Source organism: Bombus bifarius, unplaced genomic scaffold, assembly GCF_011952205.1.
Source record: "Bombus bifarius isolate JDL3187 unplaced genomic scaffold, Bbif_JDL3187 scf7180000007984, whole genome shotgun sequence".
NCBI lineage: Eukaryota > Metazoa > Arthropoda > Insecta > Hymenoptera > Apidae > Bombus > Bombus bifarius.
This window is the reverse complement of record NW_022884367.1, coordinates 4,379,347-4,404,051: the sequence shown is the minus strand read 5'-3', so window position 1 is coordinate 4,404,051 and position 24,705 is coordinate 4,379,347. Positions and strand designations below refer to the sequence as shown.

The 24,705-nt window shown below is 40.3% G+C and overlaps 1 protein-coding gene across 8 annotated transcripts in view; it reads right to left on the bottom strand.

Moving 5' to 3' along the window:
* LOC117204860 (homeobox protein cut) overlaps positions 1-24,705 on the bottom strand; it is a 166,178-nt gene that overhangs the window by 107,900 nt on the left and 33,573 nt on the right. The window contains exon 1 of one of the 8 annotated variants that reach the window (XM_033442667.1): positions 16,176-16,391. The exons of the other annotated variants lie outside the window; for them this stretch is intronic. The gene's annotated coding sequence lies outside the window, so the exon portion shown is untranslated. Of the gene's footprint in view, positions 1-16,175; positions 16,392-24,705 lie in introns of those variants that run through there. 8 annotated transcript variants of the gene reach the window in all.

Here is a 24,705-nt window from a genome sequence, read left to right as displayed (position 1 = left end):
TATGCTAACAAAAAAAAAAAAAAGGAGAATTTTCAATCTAATCGCTAAACGTTACAAATCACGACTTAGATGCGTTAACAGTTGCGAACCATAATTTGCAAGTTTCCCAGTGTTGCGATACCGCAAGTGTCGCAAAATTATAGAAAGATAACTATGGTTAGAAGTTAAATATTTGAAAGTTTACTGTAATCATTATACATCCATATTTTAGTAGTCTATATGAGATATGCAATGGACATGTTTCGTTGACTTAAAATTGTAACACAGACATTGCCTACAGAATTTGTTCAGGATTTTTATTCATCTAATTTGGAACCTTATCTTTGCCAAATGTAGCTCGCAACAGATTTTTAAGCACATTTTCACTGAAAATTTATAATTAATGTTCGTGTTTTACTGCACAACCTAAGTCTCTTTATACGGAAATATACCAATTAATTGTAATACTAAAAATTGTACATTATTAATAGTAATAATACTTAATAATTTTACAATTTTGATAAACTTTCCAACTGCGATAATCATAAAATTGATAATTTGTAAGATTTAATCGTAAACTTTCATTTGATCTACTACAAAATTCGTTACTGTTATGCAAATTACTGTTATACAAACTTACTATTAATTCCAGTTATTTATTATTCATTTATTAATTTAGAAATTTGTGATTGGTAAAACACCAACAACTAAGAATATTCTATTAATGTTATCGAAATTCTACTATCGAAAACATAATCTTTAATAGCGCGAACATTTTGAATCAACGGAGAGAAAAAAAAAAGAAGTAAACGAAGAAGAGGTTATAGGTAATGCGTTACAATTACACAAAGGTTGGAGCAAAGACGCAACGCGTGCCGGGGCTCCGTTCCCACAGAAATTTCGTGCCGCGAATTGGCCGAGAGTTCGTCGCTGCCACCGCAATCCCCGAAGGACGGCGCGCCTTTTACCGAAAGAATTTTAACTCGACACAGTCACGTAGCCGAACGACGCGGCGTCGCGTCGCGATCCATAGGCGCGGGAAACTTCAAAAAGACCTCTCAGGAGACAGGCTGATTACTCGATGAGAATACGACCGTTTCTCGGTACCCTTTCCTGTTTGTTGCTCTCCGCGCTCTCTCCCTTTCTCCCTCCACGCCCGCCTCTTTTTCCTCGAAACAATGAACCGACGAGCGAACTTCGTTTCCCACCCTTAACCCTTCTTCAGTCGCCTCCGCGACGACAGCGACCGATATGCAAAGGCCAACACTCGTACACCCCGCCCTACGATCATTATACGATACATTGAAACACGATTCGAATCGATACACGTCCAAGAGATCGTTCTCATGATTCCTGTTACTATAATTATACTTCCCTCTCGTGGTATTTGGATCTCGTTGTTGATTCGCTGGCGCAAACGTACTGGGCGAAATAAAATATATAACGTAAGGAAGAAAGACGCGTTGCGGTGCAGTGTAAGTGTAATGGATATTGCAAGCGAAGAAATAGAAAAAAAGTTAAGTATGTATGGTCAGTTTCGAACGGTTTATCTGATTGGAATTTATGTTGTACGAGAAGATAAAATACTATTGTCGGTAGTTTCCATAAAAAAAGAAACAAGATATCAGTCACCGTACCGTGTAATAAACGCAAAAGTGATTACTCGATTCTACGCAAATTCATAAGCACAAATGTCGCGATTACACGGTACTCGGTTTATGTTTCAACAAAATAACGTAGGTTCATATTCCTTCCATTTTACCTTTCCTCTTTCATACTTGCGTGTCGTGTGCGAGAAAAATGTCGTAAAGGCACGCAGGTCAAAATTTGTCAGTGTTTCCCGCCAACCTACGCTCGACATTCCTCCATCACGATATATTGGTACGTTTCAACCCCTAATATCAGCTTGCATACGAGATCGCGCGAAATGTACGCGCGTTCGTGTTCAGAAGTTGAAACTGCAGTCTCGTTGCATCGATCGCATGCTTAAAACGAGTGGAATTGAACGGGATCGATCGGTAGTCGAAGCGATTCAAAGCGAATTCAAAACGTAACTACATGATACGTGGGGTAGTAGAGTGAATAGCGTAACGAAATTACGAATCCCTCACGGTTAGCGTGTATATTCCAACGTTGGCAACTTACGCGGTGAAAAAGATTATTTGTTTCTTTTTACGTGGAATCTCGAGTCGCGAAGCACAAGCACGACATCAAACACGTTTATTCCTACGAAAGTCACCCCTATCGCGCACGATTCGCTGCGACTGCAAGGCGACTGAACAAGTTAAACGATAAAATCGTCCGGAGGTCTTTTGAGGAATGGATTTCTAATGATTGATAAAGATAATTAGCTGAGCACGGTACGGGCGCCCGACTCCCGCAGCTCTGCAACCCTTTGATTCCACCCGGCAAACCCCCGCTCTTCAACCCCTGTAGTCGTCGTGCCAGTCTTTGAAATCCCGACGGCAGAAGCGATTTTCCGATCCCCTCAACCCGGACTATCCACTTTCTTCGTCGCTGAGGCGCGCTTCTTTTGACAAGAAAATTCGAGTCTCAGGAGTTTCGCTCGATACGCGGCTGTTATGCCGATCGTTGCTCAGGCACTCGCGATAGCGCCGTCATCGATCAGCCTTGTTTGCTTCTTTAAACGCGTTCGAATGAGTTTTGCGATGAACGTCGTGCAAATAACAGGCATCCATAAAATTCGATTGTCTTGTGATTTTTTACAATATAACTCGGTCAAATGCGGCATCATAGAAATATTATAGAAATATTATAGAAATATTATAAATAGAAATTATTACAGAGATCTAAGAGTCTCGATTGGATTAGATACGTTGTATGAATTCGAGTACGGTGGAACTGCATTTATTTGGACCCATTAGGATATGAATGGTTTATATATGTATAATAGTGTTTCAGTGATTTCTCTCGCTGATTAATAATAATCATATACATATATACACATATATAATATACATATATATAAGAATATACGTTTAGATATGTGGATTCTAATCAGCAGGAACTGGTTTCATTGGACACGAACTGGAATTTCCTTCGGATAAAGAAAGATAGTGTTTTTTATTGTGCGAAACTGTAAAGCACGTCACGTTTTAATATAATATAAGTTATAACTTACTTATATCCGTAATTATATTGTACTAAATAGCTTCATGAAGATTAATCTCTAATTTAACGGAAAAGTAATATTCAAAATATTTCCAATGCATTTCCAAGATACCATCCCATCGCGTGTCACCACGCGCGTAAAAAGTCTACGGTAGCTTTTATCGAAAGCTCGCAAAGCTATCTCCCGATCTTGCACCCTTTCAATCGCGAAAACCTATCGAACGTAGATAACGGAGACCACTGCCGACCCCCTAAAGAAACGAGAAACAAAAATCCGAAGAACATAAAATCCCTATCTCAACATCAGCAACCACCGCCGCCACCATCACCAATCTAATACGGAAGCAAAAAAAAAAAAAACAAACAAAGGAAACGAGAGTTTGCACGACCGCTCGATCCACCAAAAGTTGCACACGAATCGAGAAAAACTTCTAACGGAAGAGGTGGATCGCTGGCTGGGTATCGTGAAGGGGTTGGCGGGGGTTGAAAATAAGCGATAATGCGGCAGCTTTACTTAGCTAATTAGGACTCTCTCCCTTTCTCCCACTTCCTTCGTCCGTCCGATCGTCGTTTCCTCGCTCATCTCTCGGCTATCCACTGGCACCGGTCCTCTCGCACGTCACTCTCCTTTCACCGCGAGTATTAATTCATTTAGATATTATTTTGCGAGCCGGGCATTAACATTCTCAATCAAATTAATTAAATCACTGCCCGAGAACGTCCGCCTCCATCCAACTCCCTAAAAATCCCAGTCATCTCTATCTACCGGAAACCTTCTCTTACCAATCCTCGTCTCTCTCTCTCTCTCTCTCTGGTTCTTTTCGGTTGTGCCTCGATGTAGAGTGCCTCTGCACGCATGCGGAGACTCGACGAATTCGAGACGAGAGAAAGGGGTGAATTTTCGGAGGATTCACGGCGCCGTGAGGGGGAGAAATCCAAGTAGAAAGGCAGCGGGCGCCGGGAAAGGGGTTAATGCAAAGGTCCAGGATAATTACCCACATGGCTGGCAATGCGTATTTCACTTTGATCAAGTCTGTGTTTTTCTTCGTTCGCCTATCAGAGACCCTGCTACCCTCTTTCTGCGACCTCTTTCCATCCTGCACGACCCCGACTCGCCGTTCTTTCCTTGCCAGAGCAAGGGCCACCCTTATATCGTCCATCGGCTAACTGATGATGGATAGGTAACCGGTCCTTTTGTCTTTGCCGCCGAAGCACGTTTTAATTATTTTAAAGCCGACACCCGCGAGCGTGTAATTTCCTGTGTTTTACGAAAAAATTTGTCCAAGAACGAGCGGCCGGAGCGGAGAAAAACCTCCTGGCGATAGAAGGTTCTCGTCCAGTGAAACTGGAGTACCAGCAGGAAAACGCGCGAATAACGAATTCGGTCTCGCCACGTGGAAAATTTCGTGCGCAGGTAAAGGCTGTGTGACGTTGTCCTTTATAGGGGCAGTTTAAAGAATTTTCATTGGATTTTAAGGCTGAAACTTCGGTTTCCGCGAGTTTCCGCTCTTTCATCCGTTCCAATTATAGCGAACGTGCGAGTGAATGAGCGTATGACACGGAGCATTGCAGAAACTCTCAGTATTTACTTCTTATAGTTTTCTGCGTACCAATTGCGGCAAAGATAATTTCTAATTATAGAATCATGCATCTCGCAGAAGCGAGAACTGGAAGCTAGCAGCCGATAAAATGTAAACTCTTTCTAAAACATAAATTACCGTTTCTACATATTTAGTATGAAGACTGAGTCTAGATTTGATTTTGGATCGTTTTGACACTTTATTTGTCGACGATCCACTGCTGTAGATTTTTAGACCACGTTGTTATATAACGACTATTCGTGGAACTGAATTAACAGTGACAGAAACTATAGATATCTACGACAATCTTGATTTATGGCAAGATAATTAGAAGCACGTGCTGTGCGGTATTAAACTTGTATTAATAAACTTGAGCGAGCAGAGGATATCGTGTAAATAGATCTTGTTCGATTATGTATCGCTTCTTAAGTAAGTAATACTGTGAAAATACATGGAAATTGACAAAAATTTTATAAAAATACTCGATAAAACCATTTGGCGGAAGCATACCATTTAACCAAGCTACTTGTTCAATATCTAGAGATCATTAGCTAGATCGTGAAAGAAAGAAAAATTCATTCGTCGTTAAATATCTGACTGATTAATATAATTTTCTATTTAAGATCGATTCCCTGAAAAACGTACTTTTCTCGGTCGACTGACTCCTCCAGCAAACAGAGGACCACATATACTCAAGTTCGAAGTGTAATCTGTTTTCCGCTCTATTAATACGGCCAACTTCCTCGTAAATCTTAAAATCCAACAACTTCCACTCTGAATAATCTAAATGGTACATAATCGTCAGATTCTTAACTTTCTCAACACACGTCGGAATAATCCGTCGACGAAGTACCTACGTTATTAAGATCAAGAACAAAAACATTCCTCAGGCATGAGGAGCATTATTTAACAACGCAGTCTTTAAGGGGTAGGTATTATCGCGATAATCGTCGTCTCTCGACAGGATACGGCCAGGGCAACGAGAGGAGAAATCCGAGAAGCTTCTATTCAGTGGAATCTCTCGACTCGAACCAATCGAACGAATCCGAATGTCCCTTGAAAGTGCAACAAAAACTCTCGAAGTCTCTCTCTCTCTCTCTCTCCCTCTCTACCTATCTATCTATCTCCCTGTCTCCTCTTAGCCTCCTCTGTTGAGGATCGACATAACGCATATCGGAATTAATTAAATCTCGTTTCCTCGAGCAACCGGCCAGGCAGCGCTCGCGCGCCTAATTTATTAAGTCCGTACCGCTAATGATTCGCGAGATCCAATAATTAGGTTCGTTATCACTATTATCAAGGCAAGATAAAGGAGTCCCGGGAGCCGGAGACGACTCGAAGAATGCGACCGCGGTAATTAATGCAACGGCATATAATAAATATCGAGTGCGGGCCCGGTTTCGCGTCCCGGCTTTCCCGTTAAATTGAATTCACTATAGCGAGCTGGCGCCAATATGCTCGCCTTCAACCCCCTAGCCGTCCCTCGTCGTACCCTTCCCCCCGCCCCCTCTCACCCGTGAAATGTCGCCGATGCTAACCCTCCCTTCTAAGTACCCTTTGGCTCGAAGCGACAAACAAGCTCGATACGAAATGAAAATCAAATGAAGATTAAGGCCTGACTTATAATGAGAAGATTGCCTCGGGGGTGGGGGGATCAAGGGGTGATTACCGGCAGACTCTTTTCATCGGGGATTTCGTTCGTTCACGCTGATTTGTTTTCTTTTCCTCTTTCGTTCCAGCATTTTTTTTTTCTTTCCCTTCTTCGCTTCTCTTTCCATGCTTATTATTCTTTCCTTTTGTGTTTCGTCCCGATCATCGAAGTTTCTAACGCTTTTATACGGGTTTCACGTAAATTATGGAATGATTATTTAGGAATCGAGGTGTTAGAATGATAAAGGATGTAAGTAACAGAAGAGAAGATTTTTAATACGAGAATGAATTTTCTCACTGCTCCCGTCACTGTATTCTTCGTGGAATTTTCATCCTCTCCTATTAAAACGTCGTTTTATACCGTTTATATCGTTTACCATTTCAATTCGCTGATCATTCTTGGTACCATGTTCATTGCATACGTGTTGTGAAACGAACAATTTCCTTTTCCCGATAAGCAGGCAACGATCACTATTTGCTCGGTTCTCTTTTGTCGCGAAAGTCCGGAAGTAGTGGAAAACGAAATTTTCTCTGTAAAATGCTTAACTTTTCAGCAACTCTAATATGTATTGCACAGGAAATTCCGTTTTGTCTGAAATTTCAATTTTGCGAGTTGAAAAAGGACCAATGATTCTTTAATTAATTCCAATAGTATTGACATTCGCTATGTGAAAGTCTTTTGAATTATGATGGATTAAAATTATGGTAGATCAAATTTTTTTCCAGGAAAAATTAATACAGTCTCCGTTATATAGTGAAGACAATTACGTTACATCGTTTTACACTGCATCACGGTGATTTCGACATTACGATATTAACACAGATATTGATTTAACGCAGTACAATAGAGCCGGCTTTATAAAAATTTACTATACTTCGCGTTACTAAACGTTATCGTAATAATAGACTGTTTTAATGAATTTGTTGGAAGAAAAACCTGATTAAACGCCGGTTGACGATATTGGTTTAACCAACGCTTTGTCACCGGTGCGATTTTTCATGCAATTTTTACTCAAACTTTTACACAAACATCCGACAACCTCCAGAGCAGGAAGAAACGAATTCTTATAAGCGTATTATAGTTTTGCATAAAATGATTTTTTCTCCAAAACAATACAGGCATCTATCTTTCATTATTGAAGTTGAGAAAGTTTCCTCTACGGAATCGAAGATTAGTCTACTCTATACTTCAATAATATTTTTCAATTATATACGTATTTTCTAACTACATTCTATTACACTTAAAAGATAAATTAAACCAGTAGTTGGAATTTCTTTCTTTCAAACTATCATTCTTAAACTAACATCTTTCTTAGTATTAGAAATGATTAAACTTTAATTATTTAAAATCTCCTAATCGTCGTTGCTGCAAAAATCACAATAAGTAATGGTATCCAATACAAAAATACGGATCATCTGCAACAGATCTGGAAACCACAAACATAAGCCAAAAACTTTGCACCGAGCCCTTTCCCACTCACAGCCATATTTTCGTCCGAAAAATAACAATCGAGCTGGCTGTCAAATAGAAAAGAACAAACTCAGCCTTCGAAACTCACCCTCGTAACGAAATTCGAGCTCATGCGTATTCATAGCTTACCCCTCGCTCCCCTAGGCTTCGCCGTTCCTCCTCAAACCGAACTCACATTTTTCCATTTTATTTTATTTTTTTTTCCAGCAAAGGAATGCAAAAAGAACGAAGAATTGGGGCGCGCGACGACGACCACGGCGACGTTCCTTTCGGCAGGAAATCTCCCGCACAATTTGGCTCAGAGAAATCGTGGAGAGGGGCGATTCTAAGCTGAAAGGGGGATGTTGTTCGTGAATAATGGTGGCCGGTCATTGTTCTAATTATTCGTGCATACGATTAACGCGTGTGCGACAAATATGCGGCGTTCTCGCGGGAAGAAAAGGGGAGAAGGGACCGGCGATACTCCCACACGGGGCACAGGGAGCACAAAGCGTGTCAGACGGACACAATGCGCGTCATCTGACACTCAATTAACGAGTTAATGCGGTACCGTTGATAATTAAACAAATACGTGCGGTTTTTTGCCTGACGGGCCACTAGCATTCGCTTTTGGCAGCGAGGAATAGGGTCTGGTCGGCAGACAATGTTATTTAGCCGACCTGCGCGACCACGCTTTTAGAGGCTTCGCGGTGTTTATTGGCAATTATTGAGGGCAAATGATGGAACCAGACGCGTCTGTTTCGAAGCTCCATCTCGTTTCCCGATTATTACGTGATTTTGCGGAGCAAAGGTTCACGACAAAGGCGAGAGTTGTGACATTGTAAGCGTTTCTTCTGGATAATTTTGCTGAGAGTCGAAGATGAGTGGAGCAAGTGATTAAAAGATGTGGTCAACAAGTGACAGATAAACTGGATACAAAATATAAATTTCATTTTTATATAGTAAAGTAGTAAAAGTCAGTTTCTCAAAGAAATGAGTCTGCACAACAAAGTTATCGATGACTTGGTCATTCAACGATGGAAAATTTTATTTAGGCATCGTAGATTTCTTCATAAAACTGAAGAAGTCTCGACATTTCAATATGGACCATCTTACATTGCTGCAGTTATAATTTATTATTACGTTTTACAAGCTAAACTTAAGAGTATTTACGACAAAAGAATCAGAAAACAAAAATAAAAATTATATCAGTCCAGCAACGTGTTTCCAGTAATTGTAAATATTATACCTACATATCTAATATATCACATTTTCTCGTAATCCTCGAAGACTCTTGAATTAATTAAAACCGACAGAGATATATGTAGACAGGACATAATCTACCCCCATCAACAATCCGCACGTTAGATTAACCATCGTGTACGACTGAAGCAAACTGCTCTACCATCTGGCATAAATTCAACTGCAAAACACCTCAAATCGAGCATAATAAAGGAGATAAAGGAAAAAAAAAAAATGAAATTACGTAAGCATCTCTGTGCCAAATCGAATGAGTATACGTAACTAACCTGGCTCATAGCTACGTGGAAAACTTTAATTTGTAAGTAGATTCGAAAACTGTTCGAAGTTTCCAAGGCGAATCGCGATAATGTTCCAGCTGGTCGTACCCGTCACAAATAACACGCCAAGGAATTGTACCGCGCGACCGATTATTGTACTACCGGAAGCGGATGTGTGAAACATAGGAGGGGGGCAATGAACGTTGCGTTGCTTGTCGCGAAGAATAGAGAGCCGAAAACGAGCATTGGAAACGAAGAACGACGGCTTGCATCCGCCATCACCAACGAAAAATAAATATGCTTTGAAGTAGTTCGATGCCTGGAAAAATGACAAATTCTAATCACATTTGTCGAGATACGAAGATAATTCAAGAAATGTTAGCTTTATATCGTCGCGTTTTAAACAAGATTTTAAACTCTAATCTACTTTGCCAAGATCCTTCGATAATGACAAATCAAATGTATTGTTAGTTTGCAGATACTTACGCGTTAATAGAAAATTTGAATGAACATGGAAAATATTCACAGCATAGAATTGTGCTTAGTTTATGATATTTAGAGAGTGAAAACAAATCTGTATTTAACTCTTTATTTATCTGTTTTTCTGTATTTAAATCTGTATTTAACTGTAGAAGTTCGCGGTCTGTTTAGGAAAATTCGCAGATAACGAAAGATACGTTTCGTGACTCGGTGGATGTTTCGATTGAAAACGATGCTATTTGATCGTTTTTCGAAAGAAATGTTATAAGCTACGCGTTACGTTATGTCGCAGGCCGTTCCGATTACGAAAACAGATCGTAGCTAGAATCGATAGGGCGATCGAAATATTCGGATCAGGGATCGAATGTTTCAGTGGACCGTAAACACATCTTTATGAATTGTACAGCAGGACCTGACGTGGCAGCGTGTTATGTCTTTGTCGCGAACGATATCGTATCGCGTTAGCTTATCAGCTTCGATACCGCTATCGACTCGAATTGTTCTCGATGCTGCGAGCCATTGCACCGGAAGTGTGCTACTGTTCCTCTTTCTTCCTTTCTGTGGATTTCCTCTCCGGAGGCAAGTCTCGAATAAAAACTTTGGTCGCGGTTTTTCTAACGACGTTATCATTTTTTCTCCTGAAATTTTCCTCCATATATCGTAGATTTTTAAATTACGTTAATCTTCTTTTAGTAAATCAACGAAAAAACGTTGCTAATTTTATGAAAGCAAAAGATATATTTATAAAACATTACATTTCATGAAATGTAAGTTAAATATCGTGCATTTTTTCTTGCTGTATTTCAGGTACTCCGATATTCCAAGATGTAACTTGAAGTTTTATGCGAAAAAGTTAATTTACGATTTGCTATGACGGCGCTGATTAATAATTAGAATTAATTAGAAATTTTAATTAATACAACTTGAAATTCCATCTATTTACTCTACTTTGATATTTCACCATCGCGTTCTGTAATATTACCATCTTTTTTTACAATGTTTAGTTTTGTTCCAAGAATTTTTTACTCCGCTCATAGTAAAACATATAATTTAAACGAAATATACGACAAAATAATTCTGTCGAAATTATGATAGGAAAATAGATTAAACCCCTGAAAAAATCGAAATAAATCATTTTTGAATCTGACTATCGGAATCGTTCGATCGGTTCTGAGAACAGATAGCTGTTTTCGATGGCTTCGCCTGGGTGGCACGGACCCCATGCTCGTTATCAAGTTGAATGACACCTAAACACCGATGAAGCAACAGCAAACAACATGCCAGTCGATCTCCCGCTGTAAACATTTTTGAGTATTGTTTTCCTATCTGGTAATTATCTCAAGGTGGTGTCTCGTGAAAAATGATCCTTGTGGGATAGTCGATCATCAGAACCAGTAGTTTCAAACCTTCACACATACTTTTCATGAATTTCCTTCAATTTCAATTTTTTTTTTTTTTCTATGATTCTTTATTTTACTTGCCAAAATAAGATTAAACAAATGCGACATTTTTGAAAATTTTTAGCGCGATCGAAGTTTCTTATTAAATCCGGTAGAAGGGTAGATTTCAACCCTTGGATTATAAATGGCGTACAATTTTTGTGAAGGGTAAATTCGTTTTGTCATATCGGTCGGTCGGTAAATAGAAATTTGACAGGGTTCGTGTTGGTGCACCTGACTGGCGTCAGTGGTTTCCACCCGCCTCCCTTTTCTCGCCCCTCGATTCGTTGAAACAAACTCTCCCTTCGTTTCTGTCGCGACCACGCGTTGCTTGAAAGAATTTTTTTTTCAATTCTTTCGATAAAGAATTATTTCTCTGGTATGTTCAATTTGCCAAACTATGAAATTACATGTGCAGCATCTTCTATAGAATTCAATACACGCCTACTGACTTTTACAAATTGACGCAACAGTCGAAAGCAGGTTAATTTTGCAAAATCATTTCCGCCGAAGCAGAGATCTTCTAGATAAATTGGCCGGCAGTAAATTTATCGACTTTCCTTCGAAATTTCGCAAGGAGAATGTTTCTAAAAGAATTCCTTCTTTACAACAAAACTTCGCTTTAAATATCGTCAGCCGTTAATATGTTAACAAATTACATAATAACGTACACTGAGAAAACGTTAGCTAGAAAGCACCTAACTGATCGTATTAGCTTGTCCGGAAAGTGTCTTTCCTTCGCAAACGTGTTTTTTACAACAATGAACCTTCATAGAAGCGGGAAACCGTCTGTGAAATGTCGCGGTGTTTATCTCAACAGAACAAAATGGATCGCACGTAATTCGACAAAATAATATAAAAGAAAAACGTTGTGAGTCTATTATTTGCTCATAAGACGAAAGAAATTTTTCGGGCAACCTAATAGATTCGGATTTAAGTGCCCTATCCTGTAGAAGGACGATCTGAAGAAAGAGTGGCTGGATAAAATCTAAGCGGAAAGATTGCCGGGAACACGTAAACACCCCGTAAATTTAGCCAGAAGGTTTCGCAATTCGTTCCGAGGCCCCGGTTGCTCGTGAAATTAATTGTCCGGGTAAACGGCGTTCCTTAAACACAGTAAGAAGCGTCATTACACGTTGCAAGATGGCCGGCTGTCGTCACCGGCCACTTGGGCAACCGCGCGAAATTCGTTTTACTATGAAAACAATGCGATTCTTACGCCGGTAGCGCAGCTGTGCCGCTAATTGCAAAACGATTATCTCGCAACGTAGTACTTGCTGTGCGGCCGAACCGCTGATTCGAGATTGCTAGCCGACAATACGATGAAAACTATCATAACGCGGATGTGAAATAGTTAAAGTGAAATTCTATAAACGTTTCTTGCCCAAACGAAAACAGGTATTCTGAATAGGTATTATGCTGTTTCATAGGAAATGATAGATTTTGCAAACGTGTAAAATCACTTAGAATTTAGTCGCAGAAACCTCAGTCTGTTGGTGTTAAGTAATATTTTTTAGGCGTCGATTTAAGATCGTAAGTTTAGCTTAGAAAAGGCAGTTTGTGTATGAAAGCGAGCCATGGATTAACATCGAAACGGCGTGTTCTTTATATAGAACTTTGAACTTTTAAAAAAGCTACCTGACGCCTGTGCGAAAATTTTCGGCCGGATAATATGGACATAATAATTGAGCTACTCTCAAGAAAGTTAGAAATCTTTTCGTTTAAACCTGTCTATAGAAAAACTTGATAAAGTTTGATCGAGAAAAACTATAACACTCTGTATCTAAATTTCATGCACAAATAAAAACGAGCAATGCACAGCGAATTATCCGGACAAAGTGCAGCAGACCCTTTCGAATGTCAATTAAATAGCGAAATAGCGAGTTGAGAGGCTTTCGTAGGCATCGAGCGAAACGTCATCGAGGAACGATCATCGAGATTTCAAGCGTTGGCAGACGATCCGAGAAGTTTACGAGAAGAACGTCCGGTAGCAGCTCTCACAGTAACCCGAAGAGCCGAAACATCTGTTTGACATCCCTGTTTGTCAAGGCGTGACTCGGCACTTGCGCCTCTTCCATACAAAAGGGATCCGCTCTGGTCTTCTCCACGATCGTCCTCGCGATCGATCTACGAACTGCGAACCATTCGCGTCCAATTACGCGTGAAAATCGTAAACAATCGTAGACAGATGGCTCGGAAGCTAACTGTTTCCTTTCTTTTTCATTTTCTCTTTCTTCTCGCAAGCCCCGACACTCGTTCGTCTCTTTGTTTCATCCCTTTCCTTTTGAGTACGGTTCGACAACGATCGAATCGCGATAGACTCGCTTCCACGAAGTTGAACAGAGTGTCACTCCAGTTATCGTCATAGGCAAATTTCAGACAAAGTGGTTTCCACTGAGAGATTTATTATTCTACACAGTTGGAATCGTGATCGTTGTAAGGGAAGGTCTATCATTTGGTTTTTAATCGTTGCTTTTGGAAACTCAACCTTTTCCTTATAAAATAGCAAGCGTTTCCCTATTTATCTATTTTCCTTACTAATATCGATAGATATAATATAAATATTTCTTATGGTTTAGTTGAACTTTCGTCGATTGAGCGTATTTATTATACGAACGCGAGCTTTTATTGAAGAAAAATGAGAAACTCGGTTCATACTTGAAAAGGATGCAACAATTCAATCATAACTTATTCTCGAATAGCATCAGAAAAATTTACATTAAATGCTATTGTTAGACTAATATTTGTTCTGAGAAATTGTGGGAATACAGGCTGACAGGGAAGGAAAGAGAATGTGAAAGATTCTTTATTGATATGTTTAACATGCTAGTGTATCGCGATATTGCATTGCACTGACTGATATTACACACCTCATCAGTATGTACTGACAGACGTTACGGTTTCTCAAGAATCGCTACTTGTAGAAGCATTTTTTTTCTCCTGGAATATTAATGAATCATGATTGTCAAAATGATAAAATAATTTTCCACTGCTGCTATTCCGTTCTGATAAGAACAATAAGATTATTTTCTTTAATTGCGAGTATAAGAATATGGATCTGCATAAACATTCGCAGTCTATTAATTACTATCGCACAATTCAAAATGTCTGGCAAGTATACTGACGAAAATAGATTTCCATTGTGCTCCACTCGCGCGGATCACTTGTTGCTTGATCCTGCGTGGGTCAGGATATGATATCACTCGTAACTTTATGGCAGCGAAAATTACGCGCCTTGGTATGCTCCAGACTAACTTTGTTTCGGACAACAGCAGTTTTTTCCAAATGATTTAATTTCATCGTTAAAAGTATGCGTCTATTACCTACAAGAGAAGAAACGAAAATTTCAGCTACAAAATAGCTACGTATATGCCATGTTGAAAGGAAGATCTCGATGAGAATTGTGTCGATATTTCGATAGTAAAAATAAACGTCATACACATTAATTTACAGAATATTTAAGAAGTAAACTAAGTAGAACTAAATATCGTAAGTATCCTATTATCTTACTTAAATTCAACGATTGCCAAGAATTATGAAATTTCATATTATTATTATTTATTGTTTAGTTTAGATTGATATTTATATACCATTTACTTTCATACACTTGTTACAAAAGTAGTATCTACTACATACGCAATGTACACTACTGGTTAAAATATTCAGTAGTTGACGAGTAATTATCTACGTAATATCTTGATAAATGATTTATTTTCTCGAGAAGTATTTTGCTCAATGATTCACTCCGCTAAACCAGTGGAATTAGATGTCGTTATCGTTTTAATTTATACACGCGCCGGTTATATATTCGCATAGATAAAAAGCTGTTCATTTAGATCATCTGCCCTTAATGCAATACGCGGTCCAATTGTTAGCAGTCACGTATTATGTGTTTAGAATTCACGTTATTCTCTACAGATAATAATTGCATTATCTCGAATAACACTGCTTTGATTTATCCAAGCTTGGCAGCTTTGTTGTCTAAATAATTTATTGTCGTTTATTGAAATAAAAACTGTGCGGGATAGCTCGGTATCGCAGCAGGGGCATCATAAAAATATTTTTAGACGATTCCCAGCTAGGGAGAAAATGTGAGGGAACCAGCTCGATCGGAACAGGCAACACGTGCAGTCAATACGTCTCGAAAAATACGAGAATCGAATTTTTGGAACCGAAAATTAGGAACATACACTAGATTGTGTTTTATGCTTCCCTCATTTCGAACACGTTCTTCCGTTCACTAATCCTCGGCGATTAAAATATTACAACGAGGAATTTTGAAATTCTAAAAGCGGATTTTAAGGCGCGGATTTGTCGTTCTGAGAGAAAATAAATTTAAAGAACAATATCCTCCATTACATTTGTTATGAAAGATATTTCACGAAAATTCATCAATAATCAAGGAATTGTTTAATTATCAAGTTTTTCAATCTATCGAGATTCAACAATGGAATAAGCTTAGAAAAACCACCCTACCAAACCTCGAACGCCTATAAACTAAGTGGACGCGTCAATTCCATCCCATTGTTTCATCCTTCTACTAATAGAACAATCACCGTAATGTCCTCGGAACCCGAGTCATCGATCATGATTATCAACCGATTGGGCCCGCGTCTCCGAGACAAGCGAGTGCTCGTGCACAATCATTTGCTAACTAATAATATTAGTAAATTGACAAGCGAGAAATTTAAATTACAACACGAATAACGTTATAACACTTTCTACTAAAACCATTTCTTATCATTTTACAAATTTCACGTTTAACGCTACGATCGTCTGATTTAATACAATTTACTTAGAAAACTTTATCTCCTTGCCAACTTGTCATTTACTAAACGTCTCTAATACTTGTATCGCGGATGTTCATGCAAAAATACAAAGAAAAAGGAAAAAAACAGCACTCTAAATAAAATACTCGATAGAATATTCCAAGAATAAAACAAACCTTCAAATTCCGTTTCTTTAATCCTGTCCATATAATTACGAATCTTCGTAAACGGTCACAGTCTACCGACAAGGTTACTCCAGTAACGTAAGAAGCTCGTCTATGATGTCGATCGTCTACGATCCACCCCCGATGAAAGGCCGTTGGCGGGCGAAAAAGTGTCAGCGCCCCGCGATTCCCCGGAAGTGGCGTTGTGGGATCCCCGCAGCCTCCCGCGATTTGAAACGCGTCGAGTCACCGATCCGTGCCCCGCGCGTGATGCCTCCCCTCCCCCAGCCGCTGTCTCCTCAGTTTCCCCCCCACCGCCCCGTGTCGAGACGCATTCAGCAGCCGGCTACGAGTTTCCCGCGGTCAATACTTTCACGGCTGGATATAAAACGTTCGCGATAAACGTATCGAGATAAAGCGGCGCGCTATCATTGGCTAGGACCCTCCGCCTCTCGCCCTCCGCCTCTTTCGCCCCCTTCTGCGCGCTCAAGAATCCCGTATTTGTCCGGCGCGGATCGCGAGTTGCGGGAGAAAGAGCTATACCTTCACCGGCGAACCGGCGATACGGAAAGAAAGAAAGAGAGAGAGAGAGAGTGTGTGTGTGTGTGAGAGAGAGAGAAACGACTACCGATAGAGGGAAAAGGACAGTGAGAAGAATATAGGTGAGAGAGACAGAGAGAGAGAGAGAGAGAATCGTATCTTTCTCACGTTTCCCTCACCTCCCTCGATCGTCTTGGACTCGATCCGAGTTCGATGCCTCAGAGTCGAGGCGGGGGAGGGCGGAGGCGGTCGACAGATCGCGGGCGGGGGCGAAGGGGAGAGAGAAAATCGAGCGAAAAAGAGAGAGAAAGATGGGACGAGGATCCGCGGCACCGCCCCCTTTTTTAACCACGCCTACCCTCGATATAATATTATATCCACTGTGACCCCCCTCCCGGACCCCTCACCCGCCGCGACGCCCCCCTGCAACGCGCCCAGAGACCTGTCCCGCGGGTTTCTCTCTACGTGCACCGAGAGGAGATACGTTTATGTGGGACGCACACCGCCACGCGGAACGATACAATGCCCACGTTTCACGCGGCGCTCTTCTTCGAGTCTCCTTCCATCAGCGAAGGGATGCTGCTGCGCGGACAAACGGAGAATACTTTGCGGGAATCCTTGTTACTCCCTTGAATTCTAGAGTGGATGATTTCTTGGTTGTTTTTTCGAGTTTCTGATCCGTTGCAGAGCGTGAAGCCGGCTTTGAAGTATGGAGCAAGCGAAGTTGAAGGTGTTTTTAGGTTCGCTTGATTCCGTTGCATTAGGAGTTATAGAAGTAGCTCTAGCTATAACAAAGTAACGAAATTGTAGGAAGCGAGGATTTATCTGGCTTTCGACCGGTTATTTGCCTGTTGGTTAGATGATAGTAGTTAGATCGCATCTTTGCTGAAACGACTTTTATCCGCGTGTTCTCGACAGGTTTACAAGAATGCACGCGATCTTGTGAACTTACTCGGTGAATACGAGGTATCATTAGTATCGTTACGAGTTGCGGGTAGATAGAAATTTTCAGGTATTGATGTTTTAGAAATGGATATCTCTTGTCTTTTAACAGCCACAGTAAGTTACGAGTCACTGTCGCGTTTCGTATCAAGAAATGTTCGTTGCTCCGAAAGGATTCTTATGGAAACACTGTATGGATAAGGCGATGTCTGAATTAATTGATTTATTTTGAAATAAATATCCGGACAATTATCTATACCCGTGTTGATAGTTTGCTACAACGTAAAAGTGATTTGATGGACAGAATATTGAAATTCAACTTTCGAACTAGATTTTTCAATTTTCCTCGAAAACCCGTGAAACAAAGCATTTTGGATTTCAGTGGAAACGAGGCCTGAGAAATCCCGCTGTCAGTCGCACTCGTACTTTCTCATGTGGCGTGTCTGATGTATTCCGGAAGCGTATTTTCCGGGATTCTTAACGGCAGGCCAGATTCTGGGGTGAGAGTTTCTACTTGCTTTAGGTTTTCCTATATCTGTTTCAAGCGCTTCTAATGAAGTTGACACGGGCTCGAGTGATTGTTGCCGTTTGGAAAATAAATGTGACAGGGTTCATTGTTTCTGGGAGAAAGTGAGAGATCTTAACGAGGGGATGAGCGTCTTGTGAAATATGACGTAAAAGTTCGACAGGAAGGAAAATTAAATATCAAGGAAAAGACCCTTTCTGTGACACTCAATTATTAAATAGGTTATTTTTACCAACGATTATATTATTAGATCTACTAACAGAGTAAAGGAACGTTTAAATAATAAACGAAGCTAAATTATAATTTACTATGCCAGAAGTTCGATTATATAGTTAAAGAACTGTCATCCGCGAGTCAACGAATAGACAGCAATTGAGATTTAATTAGTCGATTAGTTATCTTAAACTAATAAATAATATGATAAATTATTTAATTCATTTATTTTGATTTATTTATTGAATTATTTAATTAGTCAATAGAGATCGGTGACAAGCCCGTTGGCAACGCTGCATTAATTTGTGTATTTAAGTAAATATCCAGATTCGATGCAGGATGACTGGAGATAAATACAAATTGAATTATTCAGCAAAGCTATTATAAAGCAACTATTTAATTTTCATTGATTGATTTCGTGAAAAATTTTTAACTACTAGAAGTATTCACACGAATGAAATACAAGAGTGAAGAAATTCAAATTCTTGTTCTATAATTTTCATTTCAATTCCATTCACGTCAATTCCATGTTGAAGCGAATTTGAATATTATATCTTTACGAAATTGAAATTGAAAAATGATCGAACAAAATGAGAGGACCGAAATACTTTTTCTTCCACCGCTTTTATCTCCAATGTTTCAACGATATCAATACCAACAATCTGTCGACAATTTATTAATAACCTTCAGCAGCGTCTCCACATAGAAATCGAGCAAATAGCGATCGACCATGGCCGGTCCATTGGTTGTTCGATCGACTGGACACGTACTTATTACGTATTAACGCGACAACCGGCTAGGAAACACGTAATTTCGCGTTCTTACTGTGGTGTCATCTGGCCGTGGCAGCGGCTTTACGTAACGCTGGGATACTGTCACGGTATCTGTGCTTGCACTAGTACAATAACGCCGTATTGGCATTCGCTTTTATTGTCTAAACGATAAGAACGGCAGATTTCTGTGTTGTCTATCGGAATTCCACCTCGTCGGCGATTAATCGATCCTCGGCCGATTGTCTACGGCACATATTGCAACTTGTGAATCACTTGGCCGCCCTGTCACTGCCAATCCCCCGGTTACATTGCTGCGAGCTTTTTACGCGCGCTGACAATCAACCCCGCGTTACATTTCCATTTCATCAGAATGGATTTCCTTGTGAAGAAACGTTCCCTTTTATCAGCTTCCTTCGGATTCGCGTCCCATAGTCGATATTGTACAACTTTATTTTTGCATTAGTAAATTTTTATTTCCAAGGTTCATTCGAATTGGAACATTTTAACCTTTTTCATCTAGAGGATAATGTTTTTATTACTGTATAATCCCGATAATTATTTGGTATGTGACAAAGAGAGAGAAACGATTCCATCATCTTCTTCAAAGAGCACTGCAAAATTCACCGAAAAGCAGTATCATAATTATACAAAAAGACGTAACTACCCTGAAATACAACCAATTTCGCTATGCTATTGTAATAAAAATGAAAAAGTTAAAGTACCTAATCGAGCATCGTTCAACAAGGACAACTTCGCACGAAATCTCTATGAAACAATATATAAATATAAAATAGCAAGGAGGAAAGGAAGAACGACAACGAAGAGGAAAAAGGGAAGAATCCGGAGTATGGGCACGAAAAACCAAAAAGCCAGAATAAGTAGCGAAACCGAGAAACAATCAAACGGCCGATTAAAGGCAGCGAAGTGGTGCAGCCATCTATCAATAAATCGCGAAGCCGAACGTGCGATAATCGCGTTAATCCGGCGCACATCCGGCTGATGGGATTCCGCCCCCCGGTTTGCCTCGTGCAAACACACTCCTGCGTGCGAGCGAGCGAACGAACGAGAGACGGGGGTGAGTGGCGAGTTCGATTCCTCGTTTTTTTTTCCAGCTGCGGGGTAGCCGAAAGGGGTCAACCACGCCACGTGGTTTCCACGCGTGATGCGAGACACGTTGCGTAAACGGCGACCAAACCATACAGTAGCCGACAAAAATGTGCAAACACCGACATGGGGATATACCAAACGTGTATTTTTATGTATTCAAGAACCAGGGAAAAGATCTATATACGTAATATCTATATCAGGTGGATGTGTATGAAATTTTGATTCCTGAAAACTTCAATTCGCCATTAATTACAGTTGATTTTTTCGTTAATTGTCTACGATATTAAGGACGAACATTTTGTTATATGTATAAATTACGTAGGGGTGTATTAAGTGTTTGATATTATGTGTATTATATGCACAGTTTCGATGGAAAAATATTTATTTGATATTTTTATTCTACCCCTTATTGTTATTCTAATAAAATGAAAAGTATTGCGTATTTTCATACGATGATACTTTTCTATATTTCTTTCATAAATATCCGTTAGTTGATTATGTCTATAATATCAGTGAGTCTATAAAGTTTTGCTAGTTACTGTACACCGAAACCACGCGTCTAGTAATAGCCTGTGCATTCTATTGCTTGCATGTTGACGAAGGGTGGTGGTTACCCTCCGTTATGCAATCAATTATTTGAGCCGAGATTCGACAACTTTTAAAACGGAATTACTAAGTACTTGCATAATACTTTTTTAATAGCCAACAGAGTCTATAATTAAGTATAAACTTCGCTAATAATTCACGAATATAGAAACAGCAAAGAACTAACTTTCTTCGCTAAACGAAGAAGATGACAATTCCTATAAAACTGATATATTCCAGGATATATTTGCTATCATAAAATGTCATTTGTGCGCAGAGAATCCCTTTAAAATTTCCAAATCACTCGTTCTTACTCTTCAAAGTTTTACTTACTATTGGTTTGGCAACTAAGTGATTGCGGATGTTGTCATTATGTGGCATTGACAAAATCCGCAATGACTTAGTTGTCAACCCAATATATATCATGGGCCTTTTATCACGGTAATTTACTAATAATAATATTAGCGAATTGGTAAATTACAGTTTCTTCGTGCAATTTCAAGTCGAATGTACATAATCAGACGATTTATCATTTATAAACTGTGATCGTAAAATCTCATTTTATTGGCAAGATAGTTTATCAGTACGTACTAGCATGTAACGCGCGACTCGTGGCTTGTAAAACGTCGCTAATGATATTAGTCTAATTGCGAGGCAGGAGGTGCTGGTCGATCAGTTTGCAATTCCGCCGTGTTCGAGCCCTTAATCAAGACTCGCGGTCGAATATCAGCGAGTTCCGGCCGCAACCGCGACCCCGGCCGCCGTTTCCCGCAGCCATGGCGACGATCCGTCACCGAGGAAAAAAACCAGGCAGAATAGAGTCTAACCGGGACTCCTGTACTTCTCGCTTCCACGATCGCGACAATCATCATCCATAAACACCGAAGGCCTTATCTTTGGCCAATGATCGACGTTATTACGAGCTTCCGGCACCGATTATCGAGCAGCGATGCTCGTCTTACGCAATGCACCGGGAGGAAAAACCGGGGAAAAAGGAAAGCGAATTCCCACGTCGCGATCCGCGACAGACAAATCGGCTGAGGTCTGGACTTGGTGTACGTAGTAGGGGCGAGCCAACGTCGAGGCGAACGTCTTCAAGTTCATGGCTGCGTTTAAAACACCATCTGCAAACGGACGTGGCCTGCGAGCGGCCGGAGGGGGCGGCCGTCTGATGCATTCTGACGCGTGATTATGCCACGGAGGTCAGAGAGGATCTATGCCTGACTGCACCTCCGCCATTGCCCCGGCACGATCGCGTATCTTCCACGATCGCTCCGAAAGTCCGCGTTTCTTTTTCATTTCGGGGATACAGCTCGTCACGTTCGGGGATTCCCCATATAGCAATTAGCACCTTTTTTTTCATCATCCTCGGCGGAACAATGTTCTTACCGGCCTTGAAACACGTAGGTAGCTGCCGGTTCGTCGACGCTGGATTATTCTTTATGGATCAACTGGATGGATCGTGCATAGATGGAGTTGCGTGTGGACGTCACGCGTCGCTTGCGCGGCAAACGTCGACGGGATCGTGGTTTACGAGCACGATGAAACGCCGGAATTTACTGCCTGTCTTCGTGAAAATCGCCGTTGTTCTAGCGTCATACTGTTTTCTGATAAATAAAACACTGTCTTTCTATTGTTTTTCAGCACAATGTTGTTCTCTTCTTGTCTTAGGTATCTTGATTATATCGGCAAGGTTATTAAGAGACGATGAGAAGCGATTCATACGAACTTAATTTGTAAGGTTTGGCTTGTGAATAATTCGAAGAGTCGCTACTTGTCTCGTAGAATTATAGCAAAGATGTACCATGATATTGAATAACGAATAAAAGAAGTGATACGTGTGGCCTTTTACAGCAATTCGTCAGTATCATCGCACAAGTCTCATAAATTTCATGATTCTCACTGTAACGTCACAAGTGTACGTTTCGCTTTTATACTCCCGATAGATTCTTGAAGTTCTCGATTTTATTCATAACGACTCGTTTCTTCCGCTAGAATTTAGGTTTAGAAGCCACGAAGCCCAATAAGATAGTTCTAATTGATTATATTCTTGCAGTTCGTGCAACAAACGATTCCTATACCTACTAAATGCCAATTTTGCAGGAATACAAAATTCTGATTTATTAATTATTCTCTGATCTTCATTAACTGTTACGTTTTCATATTCAGACAGACCAGGCTTACTAGTATTTACGAACAAAAGAGTAGATGACTCATTTGTACATGTGACTATATATTTCCTCCAATAACGAAGCTACGTACGATCTATTTTTAAAACAGTAGCACATAAGGTGGCCCTGCTACGCTATAAATCAAACCTGCATCGTTCCTACCACTCAACGTTTTCGAACTGGACAGAACACAAAAGCCAAGCGTAGGAGCGAAGGAGGCAGAAAGTGATCTTTGATCGATCGCTCGTTCCGTTTCAATTCAGAAAATTGGCCTATTTTAAAGGGTCTCGAGAGCGATTCTTTTAATCACCCAGGGAGAAGGCTTGGACCGAGGGGGCAGCAAAGATGCAGCGAAGGAAACCGGCGAGGAGTTGAACCGAAAGGGAAATTATTCAAAGTGAAAAAAGAGGAAATACTTTTGCCAAGCCCTTGACACGGAGGAGCTCAAGTATGGAAAGCCACTTCAAAGCCACGGGCGCTAATTGGATTTACAACGAGTTAGTCTCTCCGTGGACGAAGTTTTGAGTAGCTGCGAAGCAGCGCGCCCCTACGCGTGCAAGTACGTGTCTTTTGTGACCGGATGCGTAGTTAAATCGACCGACAAGTGAACCGCGACCTCGCTCTGCCCGTTTCTCCTTAAGACGCTATTTTCACGAAAATTATTAACGTTTTATCGGCCATCGAGCGGAGGTGGGATCGAACTGTGTCCCAGAGGTGGGAATGTTTAGAGTTTGGTAAATAGCTTCCTCTTCAATAATGGACCCACGTTTGTGTATATTTTTATTATTAATGTATTGAAAATTAATATTTCTCTTATAGATCTGCAGTTTTTAACTTTGAATTTCAAACAGGCAGTAAACTTAAATTTCCGGAATCTGCTTTATCAACCCTTCGCCGTTCTATTGTATTTATAAAAGCTTACGTTAATCGCATAATAGCTATGATTATCTATCTTCTTGATAAATCTGGTTAGAATATTCATGAGATACCAAGAAATTAGACAACAATTAAGAAGTTATGTTACGTATTAACTAAATTAAGAATATTAACGATAAATAGCCTGAGAGCGTTTATGTATTCATGGAAAATCTAAAGCTACAACAATATACAAAATGTACATAAAATATCAAACTGCATCAAACATGGAAAATAAAATACCTACTAATAGTTAGATACGCTATCCAATAAATGAAACAAATCTTCCTTTATATTCCATTCCTTTGCTTCCATTTCTAAAAACATGAATCTACATAGATACCCTTGGTCTAAAAATAAGAAATTAACTGCTCCGAAAACACATCCCCGAAGTCACTTCGAAGAACAGTGAAGATCCAACGGGAAATGGATTGAAATCGTTGGTGGCCGATAGAAAAACTCGCGGTCGAGAATTGATTTGTCGCGCGTCGAATTCCTGGCGAGGGTATTTCACACGCGTGGTTGTTCGGCACCCGTAGAGGCATGTGCTCCGCAAACCGTGCGACAAAGCCCGTTCCGTAAAGCGCAAAATGTAAAAAACGAAAGACCGATATATATTATCGTGCGCGGGGGCCATTCAGTTGAAACCAGTTTGTGGGCCAATTCTTTTTCCTAACACCACTCTTCTTCTGGCTGACGCGCGATTTACATAGATCTCGTCCTGCCGATCTGCATATCGGGTGTCGTTCAAATTAGCTTCGCTTCGAGGG